This window comes from Cornus florida, unplaced genomic scaffold (assembly GCF_030987335.1).
Source record: "Cornus florida cultivar Cherokee Brave unplaced genomic scaffold, ASM3098733v1 CherokeeBrave_3.0.0_Hap2_Chr06, whole genome shotgun sequence".
Lineage (NCBI taxonomy): Eukaryota > Viridiplantae > Streptophyta > Magnoliopsida > Cornales > Cornaceae > Cornus > Cornus florida.
Window position 1 is genome coordinate 88,384,329 of NW_026775576.1, and position 12,712 is coordinate 88,397,040.

Sequence of the window (12,712 nt, forward strand, 5' to 3'; positions counted from 1 at the left end):
AAGACAGATGGCGAGAACTTAATCAATCGCCATCAGCCAAACACAATGGCAAGAATTTAATCGATCGCCACCAGCCAAACACAATGGCAAGAATTTAATCGATCGCCACCAGCCAAACACAATGGCAATAATTTAATCGATCGCCACTGAAACGTGATAGCAAGAATTTAATCAATTGCCATCAGCCAAGTAATGACAAGAATTTAATCAATTGTCACTACGATTCAATGGCAAGAATTTAATCAATTGCCATTGAATTGAAAGCCTAACTAAAATTGTGTAATTAAAATTGGCATAATTGAAATTGAAAGAAAGTAAATGGCTGAATCGAAATAGTTAACGAGGATCTAATCAATTGCCATTAAATTGAAATAAAGAAATTGATAGAAAAATGACGTAGAGTCAATTGAAAACATTTTTAGTTGAAATGCATGTTTTGTGATGGTGCTGGACCATTGGAATAGGATTACATCTTTCCTACTTATAGAATTCTTTCTCAACTTATTTTCCTAACTTCTTGCCAGAAAATCTCTCATTCCCTTGATTTTCTTCACTTTGTTATTCAAACTAGGTCAAAACCCAGTATTCTTTTGCTTCTTATCTCGTCTTGCTCCTTGTTTCAATAAGAAAATCCTTACTGGAAACTCTCTTTGATCTAGTCAAATGTAAGTTGCTAGAATGTTGCTGAAAAGTTGCTAAGTTCTAGCAACTTCCTTTTATAAACTTGGCAGCTGTGTTCTATCCCAAGTGGCCCATCCTTTAGCGCCATGTCAAGGCCACTTGTCACAATTAGATTTATTCACTTCATATCTCCAAAGCTTTCCTTCTATACATGTCTCCAAAGTTTTCCTTCTTTCATCCAACTAAACTTCCTATTTTATAGGAATTTAGTTATTGAGTTTTATCCAAACTCTAGCCTTTTCATTTTCTATTAACAGCCTATTTTGAAAAAATTCAAATGTGAGTTGCTATATTTTAGCAACTACCATATCCATTAGGTGGCTGAAATATATCTTCCTATATTTGCTCCTAATATTTTTAAACTGGCCGATCCCCTTGACTCTATATTAGAAATACCTATTTGCTTCTTATTGGTCCACGTCATCGTTGAGATGGCTGCCAAGTTTTGGTGCCAACAAATGCCCCCCAAATTTCAAATGTCTTATCGGCCACTCAGGCTGATAAGATTTTTGGAATTTTTGTAACATGAAATAAACTGGCAGCCAGCGAGCTTCTAGACTTTATTTCTTTCGAACCACCTTTAAGTTGGTCTTTATTTTGCGTCAGCCAGGACTAGTCGATCCTAGTTCTTCTGTTGTTCCCACAAAGTTAGCTGATACCTCTCAAAATATTGGCCATTTATAAACCCATGATAGACCTCACCATTGAAGTTTCCCAACTCTACTAGTAAGGCATAATCGTGATCGGCCAGGATCAGGTTGTTATGTAATGTCATTTGGGCCGATCTAATTAGCTTCTCTATTGAAAAAAACAAAATTCTGCCAGTATGGAGCTTTTTTTATGGCTGATCCTCTTGAATTTTTATACCCCCAAGGAACTTCTGAAAGTATGTCATCCCAAGTTTTTGAATAGTCATCTTCTTTAATGACTTCAACTATATTAGCCAAAAATACTAAGAATTGAATTTCTTTTATGGCCAATTTTTATCTACCGGGTAAGCTTTTAGAATGTCAGCGGCCATGATGGCCAGACTTCTCCTTGATTCTTTATTTGGCACCTCAACAGTTGGCCGATAAAGCATTATCCTCGGCCAAAATACCTTTCTGGTTAACCCATCAGCCAGACTTCTTTTCATAATGGCCGATGTTGATCGCCCCATTTTATTCGTTCTTTTGAACAAAATAAAATTCTCTTCATGTAGCACTGCATTGGCCATGCAAAATTTTGCATTAATTGGCCGATTCATTTTCTTCCTCGAATTTCTTCTCCACTTAACCCTTTTTAGTTTCCATCCCCGCTTTCTTTTCTTGAAATTCGGTTGAGGATGACGAACTAAAAGGATTCTCTCTGCAAATGATGGTTCTGGCTGAGTATTAGATACCACTCTCGGCCAAGCATTCTGGTAATCTTGCCGATTTAATCTTGAAATTCTTTTACCTTAGTTAATACGTTTCCATTCAGGGCAGCAACCGTGTTGTATGAGAGCCTTGACATTTGGAATGGCTGATGGTGTCCTCTCGGCAACCTTAGGCTGATTCCTTTCATCAACCTTCCCTTTGGGAGCTATGATATGATCCAAAGCATCCCTTCTAACTTCATCCAAATCTTCCAATTCTACTAACATTGCTTGAGTATAATCAGCTGGAGTTAGATTATTTTGAAAAGCAACTCTGGCTGATTTAACCTTCATTTCCATAGGCAGAACAGCATCATGACCATAAGTTAACATGTATGGTGTAACTCCTGTGCCTGTTCTTTTTGAGTTCCTATAGGCCCATAAAGCTTCAGATAAAGTCTCATGCCACCTTCTTGGCTTATCTTTGATCATTTTCTCAATGATCTCTATTAAAATTTTGTTTGAAGATTCGGCCTGGCCATTTGCTTGAGCATAGTATGGCGTAGAGGCTGACATATGAATATTCATGTTGTGACCGAATTGTAGTACATCAGTTGCCCTAAATACTGTTGCATAGTCTGAAACAAGTGTTTCTGGAATCCCAAATCTGTGGATGATGTTTTGTTCCATGAAATTAATTACTATTTGCTGATCAACCGCTTTGCAAGCCTTGGCCTCAACCTATTTAGTAAAATAATCTGTGGCAACAATCACCCAGTGATGGCCTTCGCTTGATGGTAGATTAATTTTACCAATAAGGTCAAGGCCCCAACCTCTGAATGGCCAAAGTTTGATTATTGGCTGTAATTCTTTTGCTGGTACATTTTGAATCGGCCCGTGTCTTTGACAAGCTTGACAACCTTTTGAGTAATCTATGCAATCTTTCCTCATCCTCGGCTAATAATATCCATACCTGCGAATCAGCCATCTCATTTTTATCCCAGCTTGGTGAGCCCCACAGCTGCCCTCATGTACCTCGGCCATAACCTGAAGTGATTCCTCCTTGCTTATGCATTGTAGTAGGAGCCCATCTTCTAACCCTTTTCTGTATAGATCCCCATCTAGAAGCACAAAGTTGATCGCTTTTCTTTTAATACTTCTATCAGCCTTGATGTTTGGATTTCGAAGAAACATTATAAATGGTATCCTCCAGTCATCGTCGGCCAAATCTTCTACATCAATTATGTAATACCCCTAATTTTCAAAAGGATATAATGGAAATTTAATAAATTATTTATGTGCATTTTAAATTGATAAATTGATTATTTGTTTTGTGTGCATTTAAATGTGATTATCTGGCTAAGTGGTTAATTGTTTTACTTGTTTAAAATTGGTATTGTGTATTTGTTTTATGTTGTTTATTTATTTTAACTTAATTACGTGCAATTGGGATTTATTTTATTTATTTGATTAATTGATTTTTTTTTTTTTTATTATTACGTGTTTTTAAATGGGTTGTGTGACTTGTTTGATTTAAGTTATATGGTTGTAGTTATATTTACGTTTAGGGTTTTGGTGTTAAGTATTTTGGTTGGCCGACTTATACTTGGGCTGGAATTAGGATTAGGGTTTTTGCATGAGTCTATATATATAGAAAAATATTTGTAAGCAAGGGTTTTGGAGATACCCTTTTCACGTAATAATCTGGAGAGGTAAACAGAGGGAAACTAGAGAAGAGAGAAACAGAGACGTTTGAGGGAAAAAACACAGAGGGACACAGAGAGAATCAATTAAGCTTTCAGCTATGGACTAAAGGTGAACCATAGAGGAAGGAAGAGGTTGATGCTGAGATAGAACTGGAGCAGTAGGAGAGTTGCCGGTAGTCTACAGTTCGTCGGAGAATTTAGCAACGGCGTTGAAAGGTTTCAAACCGAAACCTAAAGGCAAGTTTCATTCTATCTCCTTCCTGTAAACTTGTGTTTAGTGCATTCTCTATAGTCTCCGGGAATCTAATTTAATTATTAAAATGGATGTTTATACGTGATAGAGTCTCTGTACAATTTTAAACCCCTGTTCGCTTTTGAAACTATGAACTGTTGTGTTTTGGTTTTAAATTTTTTTTTGTCATTAATTTCACAAGAGAATTTGAGGAGTTTCTAGGATTAAATGAACTTGAATTGAACCCTAGGAATGTAAGAAAAATTCTAGAACGGAGGGTTGAACTTCGCCGGACGCGAAGAAGATAAACGGAGAAAACATAAACTGTTGCGTTCATGGTTTAAGCTTTTGCTAGGTAATTCATGCTGGAATAAAAGAAGTTTCTAGGTTTGTTAGGACTTAATTTGAACCTTAGAAATCTTTAACAAAAGGTGGGACAGAGGGCGGAGGCTTTGCCGGACACGAAGAAGGCAACACAGAGGAAGTAAATAAGGAAAAACGGAGGCTAGGGAAGTGGAGGCGGCTCCATTGAAGTGGAGCCGGCTCCACAAAGAGTTGAGGCGGCTCAACTTAAAATTGGAGCCGGCTCAACTGAAAATTGGAGGGGGCTCCAATTTTATAAAGTGCCTAGTACGTGAATTTTGTGATTTCAGGGCTCCAGTGTGTGTTTAAACTTGGTTTAATGGATTTGAATGATGTAATTAAATAGGATTATACCCAAGAATGATTAATTCTACCCATGAATAATTAATTCATGTTAGGAACTTGATCAACTTGGGATTTAAAATTAAATTCACATGCGGTTTACGGCTTGGAAGAAATTAAATTTCTTGTCGTGATGTTTAAGCAAATTTAATGGAGAGGTTTTAAAATGATGTATTTAATCTATTAAAAGACCTAGAATTATTGGTTGAGGCTATGGGAGTGGAGGGCATGACTTTTAATTATTAATTAAGCATGCAGTCAAGGAGGGTGGAAGGGTTAATTTCTAGCGTGTTACTAGTAAATTAAACGGACTAAAATAAAAGTTATTTTTGTGAGGTTATATAAATGAAATATATAATGTATGGGTCCCAAGAATGTTGGTTTCTATTATAGTTATAGACATCATGAAATTTAGATACTAAATTATATGCTGTCAGGAGCAGTGGAAGTTGCAATTGTTAGTCTCGCTTTAGAAAACTAAATAGACTAGCATGGAGGTGGTTTTGGCATTCAAATAAAATGTGTTCAGTTTTTATAGCTGAGTATCATTAGATCATGCTTCGGACTTATAGTTGGGGATTAAATAGTCGCCATGAGAATTAAATATTAATTTACATTGCCGACAAGGATTGAGGATGATTTATATGCTAGTCTTCGTTTTAATAATGTAAATGAACTAGTATGGATGTATTGGTTGGGAATTCTAGTATAATGTGCAGTTATAATTCTGTTATTCATTATATTATGTTATGGATGATAATTGTCGAACTGTCATAATTTCTGTTCTGTCAATTATATGGAAATTGATGGCTTAAATTGTTTATCGGTACTTTAACAATTTAAAAGGAGGATCTATAATTATAATCATATACTGGATGCAAAATAGGATCTTAATAATACATGTTTTCTATTATGCTGGTTTCTGGATTTATTTGATGTTCTAATGAATGTGCATCATTTGTGGATCATTTGCATGATATGTACCGGTATGGGACGGTGACATATCAGGGATGGATTAGATCAAAAAGCTAAGTCCTACCCCTTTCATACATACGGAATGGATTAACTAAAATAGTTAAATCCTACATGGATGCATGTCCTGTCAACTAAAACAGTTGAACGACATAACGGATGGTTGTTTTATCTTTCTGCGTTAGGAAGGAATTTATATATATATTTATGGTACCGTGATATGAGCTTGAGTCTCCTGATCACGGTTAGGGTGCGTATATTGCAAAGGTTGAGTAGCTAGATATAGCTAATGTTCCCTGGTAGGTCTAGGTACTTGGCCGCTGAAAAGCGTGTTTTATATGTCACCTTCTACCCAGGCTGAACTATGTTATAGGCTAGTGAACATCCTATAGTGTGTATTTATATATCTATGGACTATTGTAGATATTGCTGAGCTATCTAGGATGTATCTGCGTATCGAGTTTATGTACGGATTGTAGTAGGATGGAACTTGCATGTGGGCCTGACCCACCTTTATTTTTCAGGTGCTCGTGAGTACCAGGCTTAGGGTTTGATCGTGGTGATGCAGATACAGTCACTCACTCTTCCGACTACATAGGATTTTCTTTCTTATTTTGGTTTTGGATTTTAATTCTGTAAATGTTTTACCAGTTGGAATTATTAGGGGTCCACTAGATGGATTCCCGAGTTGTACGGATTTGAAGGATTTAAATGTTATTAATTTATTATTTTTAAGTTGAGGTTTTTTATTTTAGAATTCTTTCAGCGTTTTGTTATTTTATTCTTAATTCAAATTTTATTCCTGCTTGTTTATATATTGATTGTCTGGTATCCTTCGAATCTGTACCCGAACTTGATCACCCGTGGTTCTAGAATCGAGGGGTATCACAAATTGTCCAAGTATTAAACAACATAGTATTTCTCAATTCGGCCGATGGCAAAGATCTTCGTGTTATCTTTATCAACTGATCTTTTATTCCGGCTGGTACTCTTATTCCAGAGGCTGCTTGGGCCATGCTGTTGGCCTCCTTATTCTGCCCTCTCGGCCAGAACTTAAGTTGAACACTATCAAATTGATTGATTAATGAAGTGGCCAGAGAATGAAACGGCCTTAATTGCCAACTTAGGCACTTAAAATCTTCAGAAATTTGGCTAAGGACTAAGTTTGAATCTCCCAAAATCTTTACATCTCTAACAGCCATTTCAATTAAAATCTCCAGGCCGATTATAAGCGCTTCATATTCGGCCTGATTATTTGAACATTTAAAATCTAAAAAGAAAGAGAATGAAGCCTTTCTGCCAGCTGGCGAAATAATAACAATACCTGCTCCTGCTCCATCAGCCGTGCTTGATCCATCAAACATTAAGATCCAAGGAGTTAAGAATATAGTTGATGACTCCAATTCATCATAAACCCATGGATCAATATCAGTTGAAGGATGATCGGCCAAAAAATCAGCCAGAACCCTTCCTTTTACTGATTTTTGTGGGACGTAGATAAAATTGAATTCCATCAAAGCCAAAGCCCACTTACCTATTCGGCCAGTGATCAATGGCCTTGATAGCATATACTTGATCACGTTAGTCTGACAAAGAATGTAAACATCAATAGGCCGCATGTATACTCTCAACTTCATGGCCGAATAGTACAAAGATAAACAAAGCTTCTCAATTGAGGAATATCTGCATTCTACATCAGTTAGTACTCTACTCAGGTAGTAGACAGCCTGCTCCTTTCCATGTTCATTGTCTTGTGCGAGCATACTACCAATTGATTCTTCTGCGGCCGATAAATAAAGCTTTAACGGCCACTTCTTTCTTGGAGGCATTACAACCGGGGGGTTTGCCAAATACTCTTTTATTTTGTCAAAGGCCTTCTGATGGGATTTGTCCCAATGAAATTTCTCATGTGACTTTAATTTCACTAAAGTCGAAAAGACATGCACTCGGCCAGCATGGTTAGAAATAAATCTTCTAAGAAAACCTACCTGGCCGAGGAACCTTTGCACTTGTTTTTTGTTGGCTGGGGCCCTAGCATTTATAATAGCTTTGACCTTGTTCTGATCAACTTCAATACCTCGTTTGTGTACCAAGAACCCCAAGAAATTCCTGGCTGAAACTCCAAATGCACAGTTCAATGGATTCATTTTCAATTTGTGAATCCTCATCCTTTCAAAGGCCTTTTTCAAGTATTCCAAATGCTGTCTCTTGGCCGATGATTTCACAACTACATCATCTATATAAATTTCCATCAATCGACCAATCATATCATGAAAGATAGAATTCATTGCCCTTTGATAAGTAGCCCCAGCATTTTTTAGGCCAAATGGCATCACAATCCACTCAAAAGTACCAATTGACCCAGGACATCTAAAAGCCGTTTTATGAATATCTTCCTCGGCTAAATAGATTTGATTATAACCTGAATGGCCGTCCATAAAAGACAATATTTCATGCTTAGCGGCCGAATCAATAAGTTGATCGGCCACAGGCATTGGATATTCATCTTTTGAAGTGGCATTATTTAAATTGCGAAAATCCATACAAACTCTAAGTTTGCCATTCTTCTTCATTACCGGAACAACATTAGACAGCCATTCAACATACTTAGCTGTTCGAATAAATCCTGCCTTAAGAAGTCTCTCAATTTCTTCTTTAATTTTGAGTATTACTTCCGAAGACATCATTCTTGGTGGTTGTTTAAATGGCTGAAAATCTTTTTTGATCGGTAATCTATGTTCTACCAATTTTCTAGACAGGCCAGGCATCTCTTCATAACTCCAAGCAAAGCAATCCTTATATTCATTTAATAATTTAATCAAATCGGCCTGGAATTTAGGCTCAAGCAAAGCACTAACAAATAATGGCCGATTATCTTTTTTAGTACCAACATTTATTTCCAATAAAGGATCTTGCACCTCTGCTTTATTATCTTCCATCCTGGAAGGGGCTGACTCCAAATCTTCAAGTTGGAATGCATCCAGCTTTTCGAAACCTTCTTCAATTATATCGGCCGTGCTGGCCGATACCTCTTCATATAGCTGTTCTTCTCTGGCCAATCTCTTCTCAGCTAGATATGCTTTCAGTCTTATGCAAGCGGCCCTGAAAGCTTGCCGCTTCTTTTCTTCATTGGTTTTGTGATCCATCAGTAACATCTTCAATGTCCTTGATGGTCGACCTGAAAATATCAATTTTCGGCCGAGCTGCTTCTGACAATAATTCTTTAATATCAGCATTAATTAAATTCTTCTTCATTGTTGCCGCTGCTGGTCGTCCCATCCTGTTAATGCCAACAAATTTGATAGGTACAACAGTTTCATCATAAAGTGCAGCCTCAGCCGAATACACCCTAGCTATAAAGGGTTTGTTATCGGCCTCAACAATTTTTACCTCATTTCCATCCCAAAAAATCAACATTTGATGCAAGGTTAATGGGATGCACATGTTAGGATGAATCCAATCTCGGCCTAAAAGGAGATTATAGGCTGTGGTTGAATCAATGATAAATAAAGCCGTAAAGGATGTCTTACTGCCAATAGTAATTTCCAAAGGTAGAATACTTTTAGTGTTACTAGATCCTCCATTAAAACCATTGATGGCCACGTCGGTTGGAACTACATCGTCCATGGTTTTACCTAATTTCTTCAAAGTAGTTGTTGGAATGACATTCACCACCGAACCATTGTCAACCAAAACCCTATTGATTGGCTGACCCTCAACCCATACTTTAACATACAACGGCCTCAACTGCTATGTTATGGACAAATGTGGTTTTTCGAAAATGATTTTATCGGCCTTAGATGGCTGATCCTGAGAGATCAATCCTATCTCGGCCGATGAACTTGTCGAATCGTTCTTAATTTCTGAAGATTCAGCCTTTTCCTCCTGCTTGGCTGACTCAACATCCCTGTTCATCGCTGGTTCTATCCTTGCTTCAAACACAGAAGGCAAAACAAATACCATGTTACAATTTACCTCATCCGGGAGAGAACCAAAACGAATTCTGTACTTGGCCGCATGCTTTGGATCCTGGTCTGGCTGATCATCTTTTTCTTCATAAAAACATGCCTTATTCTCAAAGGATGTAGCAACCTCCATGTCTTCAGCCACCACTGGTTCATTTTTTCTTTCTAGTTGATCATGGTCGATCTTGTCTTCTTTCCTTTTGAGTTCTGCATTTTTTCTTTGCATCCTCCTTTTTTGAGTACGTGTAGGAGGTTGCTTAGGAAACTTTGGGTGATTTACTCGAGTCCATCTGCCATGGTCAACCAAAAGAGGTCTAACCGTTCTTACACAGCTAGATTCTTCTCCTTTTTGAACCCATATTTCTGACTGAATTGTTGGTTTCCTTTTGAAACTAGGATAAAAATGTTGTTCTGGCAGGACTCTATCGGCCACCGATGACCGAATGATTCTCACTGCCCTCGGCCCATTTTCTCTAAATATTGATCGATTGATTTCTTTATGATTCTGTCTAGGCTGATGGCCTAACCTTTCATGGACACTGCGCTTTCTGGTTGATTGGAAATAGCCCCTCTTGTCTGAGTCATTCCTTCGGCCTTTGCAATTTGGACAACAACCATGGTTGATGAGGGCAATTTGAGCTTCTCTTAACTGAATTTCCAAGTCCTTAACTTTCTGCTCATCATTACTGGCCGATGAACTACCAAGAACTTTTGGTAATCTTTCCTGTCTACCATTATCAGCGGCTTTTTCAGTTGCCAGGCTGATTACATTGGTACTGACAATATTAGGAAATGGATCGCCATCGACCCCCATTACATCTGGCTTCTTTTCAGGGAATTTCAATACACCTTTATCGATAGATTTCTGCAATACATTTCTAAATACATAACAATTGTTAGTAGTATGATTCCATGAATTATGAAATTTGCAGAACTCTCTTCCTTTTAAATCATTGGTCAATGGTATATTGTGTCCTTTTGGCAAAACGATTTGTTTGTCGGCCAACAAATGATCAAAAATTTGTTCTGTTTTGGCCAAATCAAACGTATAAACCTTACCAGTATCAGCCGTACCCTTCCTGGCCGATGAAGTCGATGGCTGAGTACCACTGGTGGATACATTTGGTTTTGTTAAAGCGTCACATACATAAGGCTTCTTTAGAATGACTTCGGCTAAATTAGCTTCAAAATCTTCCTCTTCAACCACATCAGTTGAATAAACTTCATAGTTGGGGTCCCTATAGTACGTACCTTTAGAGGAATTTTTTCGTTCTTTCTCCTCTTTGAGAACTAACTCATACCTGGTAGCTTTCTCGGCCAGGTCATACATGTCACAAAATGGAACTCCTTCAAACCTCTTCCGAAGTTCAAAATCAAGGCCGTTCAAAGCCAAACGAATGTACTCCTGTTCTGGAAGAGGTACACGACATCTTAATCTTGCTCTCCTGAATCTTGCAATGAATGTCTCGACCGATTCACTAGGCAATTGACTTAGCCTGGATAAATCGGCCAGAGTAGGTTCTGTCTCCATACGGTAGAACTGATTGTGGAATAATTCCTCCATCTGTGGCCAATTAAAAACAGAGTTAGGAGGTAGACGAATATACCATGAAAAAGCTGCCCCTGTCAAAGAGTTAGGAAAAAGTCTCAATTTCAACCACGGGCTAACACTGGCCTCTCCACATTGAACCGTGAATCGACCAATGTGTTCCACGGTCGATTGATTCCCCTCTCCACTAAAGGTTACAAAGTCAGGGACTTTATATCCTCTAGGGAACTCAACTTGGTCTACCACTTCTGGATAAGGAGTTCTATAAATTGGTCGGCCGGCACCTCTAAGTTCCAGGCCATATTCTTCTGTGAGTAAATCAGCTAATTGTCTTCTATCTAACATGACTTGAGGTGGCTGATTTAATATTGGTGGTACCTGATTAAAATGGTTGATAGCAATTCGGCCAATCATGTGGCTGATTAGCCATATTCTGCCCCCCGAGCCCTACCTGTGGCGGCACATGAGTATACAGTGGGTTCGGTGGCCTCCACCTGATCTAATTGCCCCCCGAGTTCAAAGGCATCCGAGGAGGGTTTGGTGGAATTACCTGTGGCCGCGAACCTGCTACTGGTGGCTGATTAGAACCTGCCAACGTAGGCTGAGGATAGCTTTCTGCCCAGGTGAGTAGCGTATGAACCGGCTGACTTGATGTTGCACCTGGTTGGAGTGTCACTACTGGCGGCCATGGCTGTGATGTTTCAATGGCCCTCTCTGGCCGAGCAGCTTGTGATAGATTCGGCTGAGAAGCCGATTCCTGATTGTTGGAGCTGCTAGCTTGAGTCGGCTTGTTCAAAATAAAGGCTGAGAGTTGGGACATATTTTCATGCAAGTCGTTGTAGCGTGCTCCCATCCTTCCCATTGCATCTACCAAGGAGCTAACCTGTGCTTAAAGTATGGCTAACTCATCAGTAGGACCTGCTGCAGAGTTCTCAGCCTGTACTGGCTGATCGCCTTCCTCCAAATCTTCATCAGTAGCCACGGCCTTAGAATTTTTTGTGGGCCGTGGCATATTTGCCTCTTTTATAACACTCTAGTAGTGGTCCCACCGGGCGTGCCAAAACGTGTTCGCGCGGTTTTTGTTCCCTACGCCGGTCGATGGACTCTTCACGGGCGTGCCAGAGTATTTGTACAAAATACCCAAAATATGTAATTGAACACCAGCCTATCCCTTTTTCCGATGGCTGACTCTCAGGCGATTGTGTGGGAGAGAGACTAGTAAGAACTCCCAGCAAGGTTCTTTTATGCCTTGTTTGTAGCAAGGACTTTTTAGAGTGTCTAAAGAAATGCAACGGCTGATGAATGTTTGAATGGATGGAATGGCCGAGTGAAGACAGATAGCGAGAACTTAATCAATCGCCATCAGCCAAACACAATGGCAAGAATTTAATCGATCGCCACTAGCCAAACACAATGGCAAGAATTTAATCGATCGCCACTGAAACGTGATAGCAAGAATTTAATCAATTGCCATCAGCCAAGTAATGACAAGAATTTAATCAATTGTCACTACGATTCAATGGCAAGAATTTAATCAATTGCCATTGAATTGAAAGCCTAACTAAA